The sequence below is a fragment of the Mixophyes fleayi genome, chromosome 12 (assembly GCF_038048845.1).
Source record: "Mixophyes fleayi isolate aMixFle1 chromosome 12, aMixFle1.hap1, whole genome shotgun sequence".
Classification (NCBI taxonomy): Eukaryota; Metazoa; Chordata; class Amphibia; order Anura; family Limnodynastidae; genus Mixophyes; species Mixophyes fleayi.
Window position 1 is genome coordinate 59,690,734 of NC_134413.1, and position 13,001 is coordinate 59,703,734.

A 13,001-nucleotide genomic window follows, 5' to 3' on the forward strand; every position below is an offset into this window, starting at 1 on the left:
ACAACTAATATTCTGGGGGAGAAATATAGCCGACTCTAGAGTTAATCTGTGGTAAGTAGTAATGTGCAAAATGTAGAAAGAAACTTATTTAAAAGGTAATCTTTGTTGATTTTGTTTGTTTGCTTTCTGTTATCACATGTTTGTTTTCCTAGATCACTGGCTGATGGTAAAGAATGGAAATGTTTGTTTTGTTTGCTGTTTTGAGATAACTATCTTGTTTCCCTCTTACAGATAAAGGGTACACAAAAGATATATAGACTTAGTGTTTAAAAGGGGTGAGATAGAGAAATAGAAGAATTACTCTTGAAAGACTAATTAACAATAGACAATTGGAACACTCTTTGTTTTAAGCTGCAGTGTCTCATGATAATTTGTTTGGCTGGGAATCATTATCCAACAATGAAGTATATACATACTTTGCTCCAAAATATCGTTTTATGTATCTCAGATGAGTCATCAACAGTTAATTTTTACATTTCTCTATCATAAGTTAGGAAAGTCCGTTGAAAAGGTATGTAGTCAATGAGATACCGAGTTCTTAATGAACAAATCACGGACGACACTGGATTGCACGGTTAAGACCCCCTAGTCAAGTATGGGGAGGGGTCATAGTTAGCAAATAGCTAAGGGGAGCAGTAGAATGAATTCAGCCATTTCCCCATAGAGTCCAATCCAGCTGTCATTTTTGCTGTAAAATCTCCCTTTCTACATGTATGTTTGTATTCAAATCTTTGTATTCCCATCATTCATTGCTTTCCTATTTCTCATTCTTTACACAAACACTAGTACCTCTCTCTCTCTCTCTCTCTCTCTCTCTCTCTCCCCCTCTCTCTCTCTGCTCTGGTAGAGATAAAATCAGACACTGTCTCAACAATGGGGCTAAGACATATTTTTATTTTTTTACATAAGACAAATTCAGAGATACACACACTAGATTAACATGAGTTACAGAAACAGTCAGGGGTTTTGTTTTCATGTGTATAGAAACTGCTGATTTTAAGCAGAAAAGGTTCTGTTGTGGAAATACGATTCATGTTTTATAGATTGCATATCTGTTTTGTTTTTTTTGTTTTTTTGTGATTCGTGCCTCCTGTACAAAAATGTGCCTTTATATGGATGCACAAAGGGTGAATAGGAGATTGCTGGAGGTTAGACATACAGATATGCATCTCTGTATAGAACATTGGAGTAGGATTTTTACCACAAGATACGACATAATGTGAAACCCTAGAATATGTAGAATTTTCGTGTTTTATAATTTTTACTGTTAGACAGACATGTACTGGGTACTGTTATATTTGAAGAAAGTGTTATAGAAATAGACCCCTTTGCCTTTCCCACTTAGTCAAGTAGCTGAATGTGAGGTACTGAGAATGACATGTGAGTTGGCAGAGGGAAAATCGATTGATATACATTGGTCTTCAGCATTTTTCTAGTCTAGGGGGCGATGTTGAGGTGACTGAGAAATCGTTTTATAGCAATACCAGCACATGATTAGGACACTACATAGAGGACTTTATACAGTGACACAGTTACCAACTGAAGTAGCTGCTAGTAAAGTCCACACTTACACACACGACCAGACATAGCTGTCACACCAAGGCGAACACAGCTGTCAAATAGACAGCAGGGCTTTATGTGACAGCTAACAAATCTATGTTTTGTTTTGTTTTTCATTGTATTGTTTTAGTTTTAAAATGTGAACACACACATACAAACATGCACACATACACATATTGGTTAATATATAAGGATTTGTGTTACCTGAGGAATAAACTGTCTGGAAGGTGAAGAGATGTGGTGAGGAGTCTGGTGGACTCTGGAAAGATGGACAAGGTAGACCAATAGAGCCATCCCATATCCCTCCTGCTGATGGGTTTTCCTCCAGGTAAAACAAATCCACGTCATCCAATTACCACCATGCAGGATCCTCAAGTATACAGTGGTGTACTAATGAAATATGTCTGGGTAAAGGTGTATTGAAATGTGTCTAATGTATTACTGTGTCATACTCAATGCTTTTGTTATTCAATGTGATAGTCCTAGAGTTAAAATAGATGATAGGGGTATTCATGTTATTTAAAAACAGATGTATAATGTATGAGTAGTGGTAACAAATCACATACTTTAAATTAGCCATAAACCAGTGTGAACATAAAGTAGTGGTACTGGTAGAACGAATTGAATATAATAAGAGTTGGTACTTGATTGAAGTGACTGATAGTTTCGGCCACTAGTCCTTTCCCGCTACCAAAAGATCACTCCTGGGCAGACTCCTAACCTGTCAGTTTTTGAAATGTTCTTGACCCCTCGTGAGATGAGATTGTAACTGGGAGGCTAGGTTAGACCTTGAGAGAAGGTAATTAGTGAGACAGTAACCAAGAACGTCCAAAACACTGTTTCCTGAAAAGTCACACTAACTGTCAGGATGTTGGATCGGGAGAGTAAGTTGTGGAACAGAAATTTTCTTAGTCTCAGGTTATTTGACAGACAGGTACCAGGTGTAGGCTACCAGCATCACGGCTTCAAGGGTAGCAGAGACACACTGGTGCCCATTCCACCCACTGCAGAGGGGCCAACACTCAGAGAAGGGTCCAAGGGCACTTATGAGTCTGTTCTGGAAGGCCTCGAATGCAGTTAGTAGCACCTGAGCCAAAGGCTAAGACTGTTGTCCAGCATGAAGTTGTAGTTTTTCCTGTTCTGTGTTCTCTCATTTCATCCTCTTCTCAGGACGGTTAATTCTTTTGATTATTAGCAGGTGACAGAGGCTGGTTCAGGTAATGATAAGGAGGTATTGGGGATGGAGGAGAAGTTAGTAGCATAATCGGTCCAGCCAATTACTCTATTCAATTCAGGGGTAAAGGAAAATTTGGAAACCTTGGAGCTTGGAGAAAGTGCGAGGGGCTATTGTCTGAGTAGCATTACGTCCGTAAGTACGGCGACCCCATGGTTAGAAAAGAGATACACCCAGCGATGCCAGTCCAGTAATATTCGGACTTGAGCAGGCATCCTTGAGAATGATTATCATTCTTGGGAGGGTAAGGTTTAAGACCAAACAAAGTGCTGGGCGTGCTCTCACATACCTCAGTGATTATATCAAGTAGGACTAGTTCTCTTTCCACTAAATATTCTTGAGGTACCCGAACTATGGTTGGGAGGTCACTAGGGGAAAAAGTACGACACCTAGGTCCCTTAGTCTAAAGTCTCCCAATGCTTTGCAAGCCGATCACTGTTAAATCTGAGTATTGGGAGACTGGGAAGAACGAACGGACAATAGCCCGCCCACAAGTGTTGATGAAAAGAACTGATGACATTATTAGAATTGTGTATAGTAACGCAAGCTGAAGGGATTGTATATGACATTATTGATAGACATAGGATGATGCTATTGATGAACATGAAGTCTTTAAATGTATTCTGAGCTTAAAGACATGCGTTGGACAGATGAACCTGTTAAACTTGAAGAACTGTAGTAGAGTATTCTGTATAACTGATACATATTCTGTTGTACTCTGTACCTTTCCAAATAATGTATTACGTGTTTTATTGCACCCTTGAAGGGCATACAAAAGGTTATCTCCAAGCTCCAGAAATGTACGGTCTATAGTAAAAGAAAAAATCGTTTAGAGCGGCGGTTCCCAAACTGTGCGCTGCGGCTCCCAGGGGTGCCGCGGCGCTGTCTCAGGGGTGCCGCGGGCCAGCCATGAAAAAATCAAACAGAAACACCAATCCGCGCGGCGCCGGGACCCAGCATCCTCCTCTCTCACGCAGCTGTCATATCAGTGACAGCTGCTGCGTGAGAGAGGAGGATGCTGGGTCCCGGCGCCGCGCGGATTGGTAAGTGTTTCTGTTTGATTTTTTTATAGCTGGCGCACGGCAGAGGGGTCAGAGTGAGAGAGTGCAGAGGAGCGTGACAGGAGGGGACAGAGCAGAGTGACAGCGTGACAGGAGGGGACAGAGCAGAGTGACAGGAGGGGACAGAGCAGAGGGAAAGCGTGACAGGAGGGGACAGAGGAGAGTGACAGCGTGACAGGAGGGGACAGAGCAGAGTGACAGCGTGACAGGAGGGGACAGAGCAGAGTGACAGGAGGGGACAGAGCAGAGTGACAGCGTGACAGGAGGGGACAGAGGAGAGTGACAGCGTGACAGGAGAGGACGGAGCAGAGTGACAGCGTGACAGGAGGAGACAGTGCAGAGTGACAGCGTGACAGGAGGGGACAGAGCAGAGTGACAGCGTGACAGGAGGGGACAGAGGAGAGTGACAGCGTGACAGGAGGGGACAGAGTAGAGTGACAGGAGGGGGACAGAGGAGAGGGACAGCATGACAGGAGGGGGACAGCGTGGCAGAGGAGCTGTGACAGAGGGCAGAGGAGCTGGGACAGAGGGCAGAGGAGCTGGGGCAGAGGAGCGGGGACAGCGTAACAGGAGGGAGACAGCGTGATGGGGGACAATGGACAGAGGAGGAGGACAGCGTGAGAGGGGCAGTGGAGGGGGACATCGTGACAGGAGGGAGACAGCGTGACAGAGGGCAGAGGAGGGGGGACAGCGTGACAGAGGGCAGAGGAGGGGGGACAGCATGACAGAGGGCAGAGGAGGGGGGACAGCGTGACAGAGGGCAGAGGGGGCAGCGTGAGAGAGGGCAGAGTGTCTGGATGCAGAGGGGGCATTTTTGCATACAACTAAATAAGCATTTCTGTCCTGACCTAATACTTATTACAATTTTTTGACCCAACTACTTCTAAAACAGGACTGCTCGGTAATTATTTTGGAGGGGTGTCTTAAAAAAATTATGGAGACTCTAAGGGTGCCGCGAACTGCAAATGTTTGGGAACCACTGGTTTAGAGGATTAAGACTCTCTCTTATGATAACTTGTTTAGATCTACAAACAGCGTGGTCATACACCAAGGGGGATTTGTATTACATAACAATGAAACGTGATACTGAGATTCTACATATAACATCTTTAAGGTGATAGTTTATTGTACTATCAAAGGGTAAACTGTCGAAGTCGTATAATTGGATGAACGAAAGTATATTGTTTTGCCGTGTAATTGTGCTCCGTACGCCACGTAACATGTGGCGTGGTGCGATCTCATGGTAAAATACGCACGCACGCACTCGCATTACAACATTTAGTTATCTATATAATTCGTATTCATATTGGTACCGTTACACTGTAATTTATGAGCAGATAGTATTTGGTTTATTATTAGTTTATATAATATGATTATATGTACATTTTAGTGTTATTAAAGGTTCAGGTTATAGGAAAGGTGTCATGCCTGATATCATATTGATCCCCTATTCATCAGCAGCTGTCCGGTGCAGTCGGCGAAGAGATCGCACATTGCATACTTTAGTTATTGATATTAGGGAATAATCCTTTGTATGATGCTGGCTATGAAAGGAGCAGACCCCCTGGAGAGACGACCCCCACCTTTGGATTCCTTAGATTGAATCAGCCTATGACCTGTTTACCCTGGACCCACCCAACGTCTGGACCTATAGAAACAATCTACGTCATCTCTATTGTTCACTGTGTAACACTGTACTGTATATAATCATCGCAGCACTCCCCATGGCTCTCAGTCAACTCTGACACAGTATTCTAACAGATATACTGTCCACCGGGTCCCGTGGGTGCGCAGCGTGCGCATGCGATAGCATCGGTATGTATTTATCTTTTGGTATTGGCTGTACTGTACTGTATCATAATATAATAATGTATTGAATTGTTGACTATTTACATCTGCTAAAATAAATCACTTTGTGCTTTGGAAACACATACAATTGATTGGGCAATGCTCATTTGAAAACGATAAAATTACTTTAATAGGACTTTTTCCACTTTTTGTCTGTTAGGGACCCTCATAATTCCATGTTTCCAGAGATTTTATTACCATTTATGGTTTTTAATTTATAAATATCACTATGTGCAATAAATATTTGTGACAAAAAGGTATCACGCTAGATCCGCTTTCTCCTTTTTTATATTTTGATACTGGTATCATCCATCTGAGAAGAACTTTCTGACATCTTCTGGGAGGAGCCAAAAGATATCTTATCCAGGCCTTTTATATTTATCTATCTCGTAAGTGTTTTCACATAAGGAATGGGGTGGAGAGATAATTTCTATGGAACACATTTAATATACAAGGCACATATATATTTGTCTTCTGGCGAGTGGCTTCACATAAGAAGAGGATTCTGGATTGATAATAGTTCAAGAAGAACAACACTTATCACATTATAGAAAATTTGTCATTACAGTATTGCACTATGTTATATTTTTATTTCTTTATATAATCCAACACCACCGTATAATATACGGAGAAAAAAATCGGAACATTGTGATGCATGGATCTATTCTTCACCAAAATATAAGTATTTTGAAATTGTATTTATGATATGGTTTATTCACATATATGTTTTTTGATGTCTAGAAAAGGTGTTGATTCAAACTCTGGGCCAATCTGTAGTTTCCAGAGTATCAGGTCTCCTCTAATCCAGTGCTTCCTCTGTATTCCTGCTCCATTTGGTTCTGATCCGGCTTGCTCTACCACTTCTCCTGGATTGCTCCTGTTCCTGCTCGGTCCTGGTTTGACCCTGCAGTGTCTGATTTTGCTTTTGGATTCTGATTGGCTCTATTCTGCTCTCTGGTTTGACCCTGGTCTGACTATTCATTGGTTCTGATTTGGATCTGCATCCTTCACCTGTTGACCCTGGTTGGTCTGACTATTCACCTATGCTTCGCCGTTAACTGTCTTGGAGAACGGTGACTTGAGCATCCCTAACCCTAACCCTAACCCTAACCCTAACCCTAACCCTAACCCTAACCCTAACCCTAACCCTAACCCTAACCCTAAGACCAATATCGCGTCTGACTCCATGCCGTCAAGTTCAGTAGTGCTAACTCCGGCAAATGTTACCATCTTACACCCGGCCGTGACAGTATTCTCTGGCCTACCATGAATGGAGATGGTGAACCCTCTGCCCTTGATCTTCTACTGCATCTTGCCCGACAAGTGGACCAGCAGGAGAATAACCAGGCGCAGTTACTCCAGTGTCTACAAGGGGTTATCTTCCACCTAGATACCATCTAGAGAACTTCTTCTGACCAGGCCGTTCCAGCTACCACTTCTCCTCCAGCGGCTCCTTCTATTTCTGTTACCACCTCTGGGTCCAAAAGTCTTCGTATTTCCAATGCAGAGAAGTATGACAGAGATCTCAAGAGGTGTCGCAGGTTCCTCAACCAGTGTTCCATTCAATTCGAGTTGGGTCCTCCGAACGTCCCATCTGAAAGAGCCGAAGTGGCATATATAATTTTGCTCCTCTCTGTTCAAGCACTGGCTTGGGCTTCTCCTCTTTAGGAAAGGGGTGATGCCTTGTTGAACAATATTTTCATCTTTAAGAGACCTTCCGAAAGGTGTTTGACGAACCCGGACGGGTGTCTTTCGCAGCATCCAGTTTGTTGGTTTTCCGCCAAGGCTCCCTCTCCGTAGATCAATATGCTGTGCAGTTCTGCACACTCGCTTCAGAGCTTAAATGGAATAATGAGACTTAAGTTGCAGCCTTTTGGCAGGGCCTTTCTGATCGCATTAAAGATGACCTGGTGTTCCGGGATATCCCTTCGAATATAGATGACCTAATCTCCCTATGCATCACGGTGGATATCCGCCAAAGGGAACGGTCTCAGGAGAAGGACTGTAGTCGTCAAACTCCTTCCTGTCTTGCACCTCAGCTCCAGCATCCTCCTATCGTCGCACCACTGCTGTCATGGTTAAATACAGGAATACAGCTAGGAGTTACGAATATGGTGAAAACACTATGTTTATTTGCAGAAATGTACAAATAGCAGGTAATCATGAGTTTGTAGTAAATACCAGGTGCAAAGCTGATGCAGGAAGCAGGAGGAAATATGAATTTGCAGAAACCACCAGGTACACAGCTAATGCAGGGAAGCAGGAGGTATGGACAGATCCCAAGCAGCAGGTAACCAGAAGCATATCAGAAGGCAGGAACAAGTAACAGCAGGATGTGACAACAGAGAGTAACATCAATAACCAGCCATGAATGCTGGGAGAGACAGGTATACATAGTGAACACCCAGGTGCCAGGGATAATAGTGCAGCAGGTTAACTACTAAGGGACTAGAAAATCACAATAGCAGCACCTCTGGAGGATAGAGGTACTGCTGCAACACACAATAATAAAGTCTGATAGTCCAGGAGGCAGGAGTTGCCAGGCAAAGCTGCATGATCTGCAAGGGGCTTGCAGGCAGATCCTGACAGTACCCCCTCTCTTAGGGCGGATTCCAGACATCCGATTACCAAAAATGTCTAAATTCGTCAGAATCATAGTCCACAATTGGGGGCCCAGCAGAAAAGTCCTCGTCTATGGGTGGAAGGGCAAAGGAGACCATGCCAGCTGCCAGTTCAAGCACCGTAGACCCTGCTCTCTTCTTTCGCTTTTTCTTCTTGCGAGAATTCCATGGAACAGCAGTTTGAACCAATTGGGTGGAGCACAAAGGAATCTCTAGGCCAGGTGAGATGGGTGGGACTGCTGACAATAGAGAGGCCCAGCAAGATGGCATAGTGGGAGGTGTTGGTGAAAACTTGTTGATCACTGCCTCAACAAATAGTTGGAAGTCAGATAGGATGGGGTGATCAGTCTCAACCAAAGGGTTTGCCCATTCCATAGCCTCTCCTCTTAAATGTGTTAACAAAAACAAAACTTGCCTCTTTGCGTCACTGACAAGGCTAGGTACTTAGGGGAAATAAGAAGCACAAAACCTCAGTAGAGCACTAAATTGAAAAAGGTGCCCCTCAAAGGTAGGTGACAGCTCAGACTTGGCACCATCGGTAACGGATGGTTCGGTTTTGGCAGACGACCTGGCAGCAGACCCGGACTGGGCGGCAGGCTTGGTAGCAGGCCCGGACTGGGCGCCAGGCTTGGCAGTGACAGCACTTTGAGAAGCCTCGGGGCAGACAGCACTTTGAGAAGCCTCGGGGCAGACAACACCAAGTGGCAACTCGGGCTGAACCGCATGAACTGGCAACTCGGGCTGAACCGCATGAACTGGAAACTCGGGCTGAACCGCATGGACTGGCAACTCGGGCTGAACCGCATGGACTGGCAACTCGGGCTGAACCGCATGGACTGGCAATTCTTCTGGAGCAGACTGGAGGGACAGGACCCCCTCTGGAGCACGCTTTAAGGGCAGCGCCCCCTCTGGAGCAGGCTTTAAGGGCAGCGCCCCCTCTGGAGCAGGCTGTAGCTCAGGAAGAGAGACAGCGGCTGAAGGCTCGGAACTGGAGACAGCGGCTGAAGACTCGGAACTGGAGACAGCGGCTGAAGACTCGGAACTGGAGACAGCGGCTGAAGACTCGGAACTGGAGACAGCGGCTGAAGACTCGGAACTGGATAGCACGGTGGCGAGAGACTCAGGACCAGGCAGCATGGTGGCAGGAGACTCGGGCGCAGAGGCAGCGGCAGCAGACTCAGGACCGGACACAGTGGCAGCAAACTCAGGACCAGACACAGTGACAGCAAACTCAGGACCAGACACAGTGGCAGCAAACTCAGGACTGGACATAGTGGCAGTAAACTCAGGACCGGACACAGTGGCAGCAGACTCCAAGCTGGAGGCAGATGATGACACCTCGGCGCTGGAGACAGAGGCTGGGACCTCAGAGCTGGAGACATAGGCTGGGACCTCGGAGCTGGAGACAGAGGCTGGGACCTCGGAACAGGAGACAGAGGCTGGGACCTCGGAACAGGAGACCTCGGATGAGACCTCGGAACAGGAGGCAGAGGCTGGAGCTGGCGCCTCAGGACAGGCGGCTGGAGTTGGCGCCTCAGGACAGGCGGCTGGAGTTGGCGCCTCAGGACAGGCGGCTGGAGTTGGCGCCTCAAGACAGGCGGCTGAGGTTAGCAGATTGGGTCTCATCCCAGAGAACAGAAATGGTGAAGCGTAAACAAATCCGGAATGCGGAGAGAAAACAACAGAGGATGGATTAGTAGGCTGTTGTGGTCTGCGGTGAGCACAGTCCTGTAAGAAGTGTACATTGCTGGCACAGTAGTGACACAGTTGGTTAGCTATTCTTTGCCGCCGCTCCTCTTCGGTCAGATGGGGGCGTGGACCACCTGTGAACCAGGAATTTGTTACACCATAGTTCTTAGTAAACAGCAAATTTGTAGAAGCACATTTAAGAGGTGCTGTTTGCACAGGTTCAGCAGCAGAGAAGGTGGATTGAGACAGATCAGCAGCTTCTGAATTAGGAGAGACAGAATCTGACAGTCTCCTGAGTGGGTCCATAAGCAAAGTAGAAAATTTAGCCAGTTGGGAGCGTAGCAGGATTATGTCCATTTGTAAAGCCTGTAGCTGTGGCAATTCAAAAGCTGGTAAAGCAGACATGTTCCAAAAAGTAATGAAAATGTATTGCAGAAAAAAGGTCCCAGAATAAAAAACTTTCACCTGACTCCTAAGCTGTTTTTTGGGCTGGTTATACTGTCACGGTTAGATACAGGAATACAGCTAGGAGCCACGAATATGGTGAAAACACTCTATGTTTATTTGCAGAAATGTATAAATAGCAGGTAATCATGAGTTTGTAGTAAATACCAGGTGCAAAGCTGATGCAGGAAGCAGGAGCTAATATGAATTTGCAGAAACCACCAGGTACACAGCTAATGCAGGGAAGCAGGAGGTATGGACAGATCCCAAGCAGCAGGTAACCAGAAGCATATCAGAAGGCAGGAACAAGTAACAGCAGGATGTGACAACAGAGAGTAACATCAATAACCAGCCATGAATGCTGGGAGAGACAGCTATACATAGTGAACACCCAGGTGCCAGGGATAATAGTGCAGCAGGTTAACTCCTAAGGGACTAGAAAGGCACAATAGCAGCCCCTCTGGAGGATAGAGGTACTGCTGCAACACACAATAATAAAATCTGATAGTCCAGGAGGCAGGAGCATGCACTGCAAGGGGCTTGCAGGCAGATCCTGACAACTGCCTTCTGAAGAACCCATGTAATTGGGCTGTTCACAGCTCTTGCCAGAAGATCGGGAGTGACGAGAATCACCTGTGCCTTTACTGTGGTGAGGCTGGTCACCTCCTCTCCGCTTGCTCCAAGAGGAAACACCTTCTCCTAGGAGATATCAGAGAGGTCATCCTGTGATCCGAATCCTTTACTTCCTGTTCCCTGAGGAACTCAGAATTTCTCAAGTCTGTAACCTTGTCCACTCCTGACGGGCCCGTAGACCTACCCGCTGTCGTAATTGCGGATCCGCTGGGAACTTCATCTCTTCCACTTTGGCAGCTAAGCTCCAGCTTCCCACCATCCCGTTTCCGCAACCTCTGGTCCTAAGTGCTGTTGATGGGAATCGCACTTCCAATGTTTCCATTTCTTGGGAACTGGTCCAGTTTTGTAGCAGGTAGGGGCCTGCCATTCTGAGTGGATTAAGTTCTTGGTCCTCCCGCAATATGCTAACACCATCATCCTGGGGCTACCTTAGTTGAGATCACATACACCTCAATTTGACTGGCATTGGGTGCAAGTCATCACCTGGGGGCCTACTTGTAAGGAAAATTGTCTCTTTCAGGACATACGATATCACCATTGACTTAGCATTTCTACTTCTTCCTTTCATCTCAGAACTTTTTGATCACATCCGCGGGGCACAGAATTTTTCCAAGTTGAATCTTAGAGGAACATATAATCTGATCCGTATTCGTCAAGGGGACGAGTGGAAGACGGCCTTTAACACCCGGGATGGACGCTACGAATACCTGGCCATGCCCTTCAGGCTGTGCAATGCCCCAGGAGTTTGTCAATGATATTTTTTCGGGGCTTGCTTTACCGTTACCTAGTCATATACCTTGACGATATTCACATTTTTTCTCAGGATATCCAATCTCATCGGAAACACGTTAAAGAGGTTCTCTCTCGTTTACATTGGAATCTTTTGTTCTGTATACTTGAAAAATGTGTTTTCGAATTACCACAGGTGTCTCATGTCTGGTCACGATCTCCAGATGGATTCTAAGAAGGTGGAGGCCATTCTGATATGGCCACAACCCTCGGGTTTGAAGGCTACACAATGTTTTATTGGCTTTGCCAACTATTATCACCAATTTATAAAGGATTTCTCCACCCTCATTGCTCCTATTACCTCGCTCACCTGCAAGGGAGGTCTAGTCAAGGTCTGTGTTCTGTGGTCGCCTTCAATACCTTGAAAAGGGCCTGTTCCAGTGCTCCAGTGCTTATTCAGACGAATCAACATAAACCCTTCTTTCTGGAAGTTGACGCTTCGGCTGTCGGTATCTGTGCTGTATTATCCCAGAGATCCTCTTCTGGATCTCTTCTGCCTTGTGGTTTCATATCTAAGAAGTTTTCTCCTCACAAAAAGAATTATGGAATTGGGGACAAGGAACTTCTGGCAATTAAGGTAGCTCTCGAGAAATGGCGTCATCTGTTAGAGGGAGCTGTTCATCCGGTCACTGTCCTTACTGACCATAAGAACCTCACCTATTTGCAAACAGCACAGTATATGAACCCTTGCCAGGCTCGTTGGTCATTATTTTTTTTCAAGTTTCTAGTTAACTTTAACTTATTGGCATTGATCCAAGAATACTTGAGCAGACGCGCTCTCCAGGACTTTCGAAGATTCCGACTCCAATACTATTCCCGAGGTCCAACGTATCCTCAACCCTGTCACCGTGATGGCTCTAACTCAGTCTTCTGTCAAAACATCTCCTGTTGGTCGTTCCTTCGCGCACCCCCATCTTCATCCCAGAGTTCTCAGATGGGCCCACGATTCCAAATTCTCTGGTCACGCTGGATGTAAGAAAACTCTTGTCTCGCCATTACTTGTGGCCTTCCATGGGTTTTGATGTTTTGAAGTATATACAGGCTTGTCATGTTTTTGCCCAGCACAAGGTTCCCAGGTGCATTGCTGCAGGTTTACTGCATCATCTGCCTGTCCCTGAGGCT